The sequence below is a fragment of the Conger conger genome, chromosome 2, assembly GCF_963514075.1.
Source record: "Conger conger chromosome 2, fConCon1.1, whole genome shotgun sequence".
NCBI lineage: Eukaryota > Metazoa > Chordata > Actinopteri > Anguilliformes > Congridae > Conger > Conger conger.
Genome location: NC_083761.1, coordinates 48386404 through 48395283, shown reverse-complemented (window position 1 = coordinate 48395283; position 8880 = coordinate 48386404).

The following is an 8880-nucleotide window of genomic DNA, read 5'->3' as shown; positions in this document are numbered from 1 at the left end:
CCCTCGTCAGCAACCTGACTGTAGGGACTAGAACAATTGGTCAGTCTGAACAAGACTTCCAAAAAGGCTACAGCCTCTCCATCCTAGACCCCTACATCATCTGAACATTTTCATGGCTGGGTCATTCCTGTTGGTGCGCCACCTTCTGGACACCATCCAATAACTAACAAAACACCTGAACTAACAAAACGACTAACCCTTTCACCAAGGTTTCTTATTTTTTGTGACAATGTATTCACTGTTCGACCTTAGTGTTTCACATTGTTTGTATCATGTGTTTTAGACCAGTTTAGTTAATTGTTGATAAATGCCTGGATGTTTGTCAGTCAATTGTGAACGGTGTTACCGACCCAATGTACTTGACCTGTGGACTGTGAACTGACTTTTATGCTCTCAAGGAACACTGGCTTCAGCCGCATCCTGAGACCACAGGGGGGATGTAGGGACTACAACTTCCACATTCCCACAGGAAAATTCCGTGACGTCCACCACGAATGACGTCTAACTTGGTTCAGCCAATCCCGTAATGGCGGGAGCAATAAACGGTCCCGTATAAGAGCAAGACACGTTCTTTGGATCTCTCTCTTCTGCCTCTTCTGCTTTTTCTGCTTCTTCTGCTTCTTCTCTTCGACGCACCCTTTGTGGCCATTCGCTTCAGCTCATCTGCTCCGAGACTCGGACAGAGGCTGAATGCTGCACAGCGCACTACCAGGCCTACGGACACACCCAGTTACCTCGCGGTAACTTCGTGGCCTATAGCGAGTGGAAACTGGTGTACGCGGAACGCTACATCAGTTTACCCCTGCAAAGCTCACCAAAGAACAACAGCAACAAACAAAGGGATCAACGAACATCCTTCCAGCAACCGAGCGAACCAGACGACAACGCGCGACTAAGACGCCCCGGCCTGCGCATCTCTCCAGGACACACATTCACAGCACCATCGCGGCTCCTACAAGGACAGCACGTCTTTTGGATCCAATGCGTATGGACTCAGTAAGAGAACAAACATTCAGGCATAGCCAGTGTTTAGTTTAGTCTTAACTGTTTTTGTGAATCTGTGTTTCCATATTTGCCGTCTTATCATTGGAATGTATTTTGTTAGCTATTTATGTACGTGAATTGATTTGCCGTCTTTTGCACATATATAGAGTAAACTACGCAAGTAGTCTTCTCACAGCTAACAATAACTAACACACCCAGAACTCTAGCTTACCCAAGCTAGCTACTCCCACTTTTACCTTTCCTTTGTTCAAGCGACACACACGCACACACACATACCCAACTAAACTTCCAACCTTCAGGTTATCGGTATGTTTAATCATTAATATTGGTTATTTTAATTATTAATTAAAATACTAAATTTGTGGTTAGATATTTATGATAATAGTAATTTTATGAGACTGATTACTTTTTGCAGTTATACTGCTACACAACGTTTAACTGGCGCCCCAGTTTCGTAGAGAGTAAAATCCCTGCGTTATTTGGCGGCCCGTGCGAGGACCCTACATAATTTGGAGTCCCGTGCGAGGACCCCTACAGGTAAATGGCTGGCATTTACATTTATCCAAAGCGCTGTACAATTGATACTTCTCATTCACCCATTCATACACACACTCAGAGACCAATAGCAATTGTCTCCCATGCAAGCATTTGGGGGTTAGGTGTCTTGCTCAAGGACACTTCGACACACCCCGGCGGGATCGAACCGGCAACCCGCCAACTGGCAGATGACTGCTCTTACTGCCTGAGCCAATGTTGCTCATTCAGTTTCTCCACTGCTCGGTAATCCATTGGCTTGTATCACAGGTTGAGAGGTGTGTACACTGCAACCTGAAATCTGCTCTGTAAAGTCCTCAACTGAGTGTTCTTGATTGAACTGCCTTCCCACGCTCTAGACGGTCGCTCGGGAGATCGGACAGAAATAACCGCTGGAGAGTATGGTTAAGGCACATGACAATCTGGCAGCAAGTTTTACAAACAGAGGGGTTTAAATACACAGGTAACAAGAGGGAATGACAATCAGGTGTGGGAAACAATCAGGAAGTGCGATACAGGTGAAACGAATCAGTGGAGTGAATTAACTGACAGACAGACTACGGTGAGCACAGATTTATTTAAAAATAAAACAGTTTATTTAAAAATAAACGAAAACGCTAAAGACTTAGACAAAGACAGATACTAAAATTACAGCCAATTGAGACAAAATTGAGACCAGAGTCAAATACAGATACTAATTAAATTGTATTCGAAAATGCAGTTTTTTTTGCATTTGAAATATTCCCAAACAAAATCTTTTTATTTGAAGCATTCAAAATACTTTCTTGAAAAACCAAACAACTGTATTTTAAGTATTTCAAAGATGGTTTTTTTTATCCGGATTTAAAAATAATATCTTAATCGCTTAAAACCCCCCATTATATTCCCCTTATAATATGATCCTGTTGAGTAAAGGTGTTTGAAAAGTAAGTCAGTTGTTGTTCATTTTATTGCATGTGTGGATTTATAGCATCTTGGCAAAATATCTGATTGCATTTTTTCCCCCTAAATGTACAAACATGGATTTTATTTGAAACTGGCACATAATTTGAAATAGTTCATAATTATTGTACCTTTATGAAATGTTGCATTTTAGCCCCATTTAATAGTAACAGAAATTGCCCTTTTTCTCAAAAACATCAAATGTAAATGTTCTAAATGTGAAATCTAAATGTGTTTCACCTGTGTATTGTCTACAGAAATCCTTTTAGAAGTATATAAGAACATATTTAAAAAACAGACAGAAAAAATATTAACAGCCGATAACATGAATAAAATCCATAGGCAGTTGCAACCAACTTTTTCACATATATCTTTTTTAATGTTTATATCTGTTAACACTGTAACAGTCCTATTATTCAAAACAGTACTTTCCATATACAGGAGATGTTTGCCAGAATATACAAATTTTCTATATCTAAAGCTGAATAATGAACTATATTCATGACCCTGTTAGCTTTGGGTGTGGTATCCTCTTTGGTCATGCAGGGTCTATAATTCTGTCTACTGATTTACTGTACTGTTCAGTGGAGTAGCCTACACAGGCTTGGAAAAATGACAGAAAAATTAAGCAGGAGAATATTATGAGTGTAAAATTATGATAAACATGAGGGTGGAGTCTGTACACCAGATAATGCACAGTGAGAGAGAAAGGTATGTGGATGTTACAGATAGTCCCCTTACACTGTGCACTTCCCATGATAACAAACGGCCTTGAGTACTCAAAGCAGTCCTTTTTCTTTCTATTCTACCTGCCTATTCCTTCTGCTTTTTCACGTTTCTCACTATTTTTTTATTTTTCTTCTTCAAATGCCAACAGGAAGATACGACACACAATTCACATTTTATTCAGCGGAGTACACTGTGTCTCGGAAGCTTTGTAATTAGTATATTAGCTTTGCTCGTAATATACAGGTATACACTGATCACACCTGACATGCACTAGTGTTTAATATTGGCATGCAGTCATCCACTGCTTTGGAGAGGGATAGAGTAAATGCAAACATTAGTTGTGATAGGTAGACAAATTCCTGAGGTGCATAGTATGTGCATCTACACTATCAGTCAAATTGACAGCAATCCAGTTTTTTGACAGTATCCAGTACATTGAATGTCAGTAATCTTAAAATAATGAGCTGAAAATGTCAAGGTGATTTAGGGAATGAAAATAAAATATGATGGTAGAAATGAGAAATAAGTGGATACATACACAATACAGCCAACTGGATGAGATGCTACAAATTTGGCAAGGTGCCACATAATTGCAGAGGCAGTGCCACTGATATAGAAGACCAAGGACATAATCTCTGTTTCTGTTACCAGTGCCAGAGATTAATTTTGTGATTGTTTAGTGTCAGCAGTAGCAGTGGAGTTTCTGTCGAAGAGAGTTGGGAGTGACAGAGAGCTGTCTCTTGCACTCTGGCAGTGTCTTCCAGAAGGATCCACCTGCATAAATGGCCAGAACAGAGAATGTAACCTATGCAAAGTTCACCAGTAAAAGTGCATCTGCTAAGCAAATTAACAGTAAAAATGAGAGTGAGACAAAAGTTCAATCACAGAGACTATAGGCCAGCAGAGGATGGGTTCCTTTAGTCAGGTTCCTCCAAAGATTTCTTCCCATCAGGGAGTTTATTCTTGACACTGTTCGAGAGTTATTCTCCGCACTTGGGAGGTTTTTGCCTCATGTACTATTTGGGGGCTTAGGGCTGGTATTTTTTATCTCTTCCCCTGTTACTTTGTAAAGTGTCTTTGTGACTGCCTTTTTTGAAAAGCGCTATACAAATAAAATTGATTTGAATTTAATACATCCAACAACCTGATGGCCCTTCCTTTTGAAGGGGGATGACTACTGCCATCACTCCTGCCTGCTCCACAGGCAGATCTGCATCCCCTACTTCTTTGGTCATTTGTATTTTAAATATCCAACTGTGAAGGATACTGTTGGTGTTTCTGTGAGATGATATATATTTCCAGGAAAGCAGTTTGTGACATAGAGGAGTCCCCTCGAAGGGAATTCCCAGAATGATCATGATGACATCAGAGCTGAAGACGATGTTCTTCTGATAAGTCGCCCCCATCAACTGAAAAGTCACCTGACAAAACAGAAACTGTGGGCCTACAGCCTGTCATTTGCCCTGGGACTGCAGATGAAAATTAGCTAGTAGCCAAAATCTGGTGCAAAGAATCTCCTCTCATTAATTGAGATTAATGTTTTTTTGTACATGGTCCCTGACAAATAAAACTATGCTAAAAATGTTTCTCTGTGTTAGCTTGCTTGTCCTCGGCCTCTCCACTCACACAGAATGGGTGGGGATGGAGGGGCTAGCGATTTCAAAAGGGATAGTCTTGAAAGCTGCAAGATGTCAGGAGTCGATAACGCTATTTGCCTCTGGATTGGGGGTTTATCTCTCCCTCACCCATCAGTGCAAGTTGCGATGGGAGAAGGGGACATAGTTTGACGAGGGGCGCCCAGGCAGTACACGAATCAGTGACGCAGGTCAGTCAGGTGTTTGCCCCCTTTCACTCTCCCCACAGACCACAGTGTTCTCGGGTACCTACCTCTACACGGTGCTTCACATCAGGATTGCCTTTTCCAGGTAAGTACCAAAACCCTGCCAATGTTCAGGACATCATCTGTTTAATTTGAAAGAGGTGCAAGTCAGGAGACAAGAGTTTATTGGGAAGATATAAAGTTTTCTCTGCTTAAGTTCATGTCAATGCAGCTGTAGGTACAAGTAAAAAGTAAGATGTGCGTATGTAATGTTTAATTGCATTTCAATTGTAGAAACATCTTATTGCTCAATGGTTTTTGACGGAAATCTCTCCTCATAATTTTACACTCATTGTTATTTTTTATATTATCTGATATGGCTCCTGAGTACCCACATTAGCAGAGCACAGAAAATATGATGAGCTATAAAGAGACTATAAAGCTATAGAGAGACCGCTTGCTTCTGGCAGTTGGCAGTATGTCTCTGACAGTATCTGGCTCCAGAGTTATTCATTATCTTTCCTTGCAGTATTACTCATCTTACTTTTCCCAGTTTGAATGGTCTTAAGATGCTCTGGATGAGAGCATATGCTTAATGAATGTAATGCATCTGACTATGAGTGGTTTTGTGTTTTAATTTCTTTGTTCTGACTTATCTCACATCGATGACATTATCACTCACCATATACTAAATAGCATCCGTCAGTAGCATTTTTATTTTGTCATACTTACATTGTCATGAGAGAAGCATGCTCATGTGGGTGTCACAAACAGGCGCGGGTTACCCCAATGAGCTTTATCTAGATGAGATAGCAGCATTCATAGAAATGTACTGTGTGGATCATTGATATGCTGTTGAGAATGGCAGGCTAACCCCCTATATTCCAATATTAATATATTATACAATATTTACCACAATATACATTTTTACTAATCATTTTACGCATTATTATGAAATTATTCTTGGAACTATAATAGTTTACTGGTCAATATGGCTTTTTACAATTCGGTGTGAATCTTGTTTCTCTGTATTTAATTGAGAAAGACAAGAAATAATGCTGAAAGAAGACAGATTAGTGGTACAAATTGCTGTCAAAATAATTACCTTATTATTTCTTTATTTCTGCATCACATTTTTCTCAATGCCCTGTGAGGGTGAATTGAGAGCGGGCTGTGTGTAGGCAACTACCGGCTCCAAGGGACAGTGTGGCTGGAACAAGGGCGTGATACAGAGATAAGACTCTCAGTTTCTTCTCCACTATGCTTAAATGATCCTCTGCTTCCACCACTAATGATTGCAAGGAAATATCTCTGGAGTACAAAATGATCACACTCTCAACTATGGAGAACATACAAAAAAGAAAATAATGGCTTTGTACAGGTGGGCTGCAAGAACACAAAATTTGAAAAAGGTTTAAAACTTTCTTGACATTTAACTAAAGCAAAATCAAATGAAAACCAAACTCAGATGCTGTAGTCACTTTTTAATGATCAGATTTTGCCGTTTTAACATTTGTTTGCTTTATTTGAAAGTGATATATAGTATGTCTGTTCTCAGGTTGTGTCAAAGCACTGCTGAGAAATCAAGGAGTGACAAATTGCACTGAAACGTACAGCGATGGCAAGTAATCCTTTGTTTAGTCCGGTAAGTCAAACAAACTACTTCAAAATCAAATAAATGAGCCATTTCAAGTTTGTACTGTTTATACAATAAATGCATGACAGCAAAATAAATTTCACATCCCTTCTGTAAAGTTGTCTCTTGTGTTAGTACTACTGACATAGAGTTTGCCAAAAGCTGTCTTGTACGACTGTCACGCTGTAACTTTTAAACTGTTTCTCCTTAGGACGGTGACTTGTCCTCAGAGGAAGGCGATGCCTCCTTCTCTCCCTTCATGCTGTGAGTGGTCCGTTCTCTCTGGGCCTGCTAACAAACATTCATCTCAGTGGCTAGTGACTAGCTCTTGGCCCTTTAATCATTTGTCTCATTACATGTTTTGTGAAATTATTTTCTACAATTGCTGAATTGCGACAACAGATGCCACAGGTCTTGTATAGAATTGCACCTTTCATGGCCTGTGACAGAAACGCACCTTCTGATACGTAAGTGAAGAGTGTGCCCCCTCCCCCGCCTTATCTATGATAGGTGTCCCCCCCTCTCTAGGATAGAAATGCCCCCATTAGATCTGGGATATAATGGCAAACTCTCCAGTTTGGGGATACACAGTAAAATATCCAGTGTTCATTGTTATGGCCCAACCTCTCACATGGAGCATGGGAAGCACAATTGGATTGCAATCTAAACCACATTACTACAAACCAAAGTCCAAAATCAAAAAAGAAGAAAAAACAAAAACATTACAAAAGAATCAAAAACAGAAAAACTGCAAACAAACCACGACACAAAACCACTCAGCTGAAACAATAAAAACAGCAGTCCCAGAAAATATAATTAAGTAAGTAAAGTAAGTTTAAAAACCCCCACAGGACTTAAAAAGGCACCTTCAACACTGACTCCACAAAGTATCTTCAAAAGTCTCTCTAACTACAGAAACTTCCACCTTTTATCCTTTTTGTGCAGCTGAACATAATTACCATTCAATCAATCAATTAACTGGCTGCACCTGAAGGAGCCGGCCTCATGCAAGCAGGGGGACGTAAGATTAATCCACCTCCAACATAGTGCATATGCGTCCAATACGGAGTGTGCCTGCTTGTGATCATGGGATTGGAGTGAACCCCTCAAAGACAGGAACAGATTGCATACTACCACAACAGTACCCCTACCCTTCTCACATCTACTGGCTGCCCATAAAAGTGTGCTTGAAATGCTTGGTTCAGACATGACTCCATCCTGCATTCAGCAAACCATCAGTAGGCTATATGTACACTGGCAAGACCATCCCTATGTTCTGACACTGAAAACCCATCTCTTCAGATTGCATATAGGGTCTCTAAAACACAGTTTGTAGAACTTCATCTAGAATATGCAAGATATGTTTTTAGGCTGTTTTGTACATTTTGAATCTTGTTCTTCTAGGCTGCACAATTAGTGACTCCAAAATGTCTATTAATCCTTTTCTTGTGTACAATACTGATGTTATTTTTTTATTTTGAAGTTACTTCAGGAAGTTTAAGACATCTGCTAAATTAATGTAATGTAGTGTACTGTATATGTATCTGCTTTCATAGTCTGGCATAGAATGCACCCCACAGTTTTGGATTAGCCTGAGAATATGCCTGTAGAGCATTGGATTATTTTACACTCTGTATTATTAAAAAAATGATTCATAACCAAATTAAATCAAACACTACAACAATTAAGCTGTAAAAGACAAGGAAACGAAAATAGAATTGTTTACCAAAGCAAAAGACTACAGTTATGTATACAATACATACAATCATGTAGATACGGGTCAGGAGCTTCAGCTAATGTTCACATCAACCATCAGAATGGGGAAAAAAGTTACTTTGACCATGGAATGATTGTTGAGGGCAGACAGGGTGGTTTGAATATCTCAGAAACTGATGATCTCCTGTGATTTTCATGCACAGCAGTCTCAAAGAATGGTGCAAAAAACTAAACAATCCAGTGAGCAGCAGTTCTGCAGACAGAAATGCCTAGTTAATGAGAGACATCAGAGAATGGCCAGACTGGTCAACCCAAGTAACCACACATTACAACAGTGGTATGCAGAAGAGCATCTCTGAACACATGATGCATCATAACTCTAAGTGGATAGGCTACAGCAGTAGAAGTCTAAAACATAAGTCTAATAAATATCTATAAAATAAAGTGCTCATTGAGTATATGTCCATCAGGACTGATTTTCAAACAGAGCAGCTTTTCC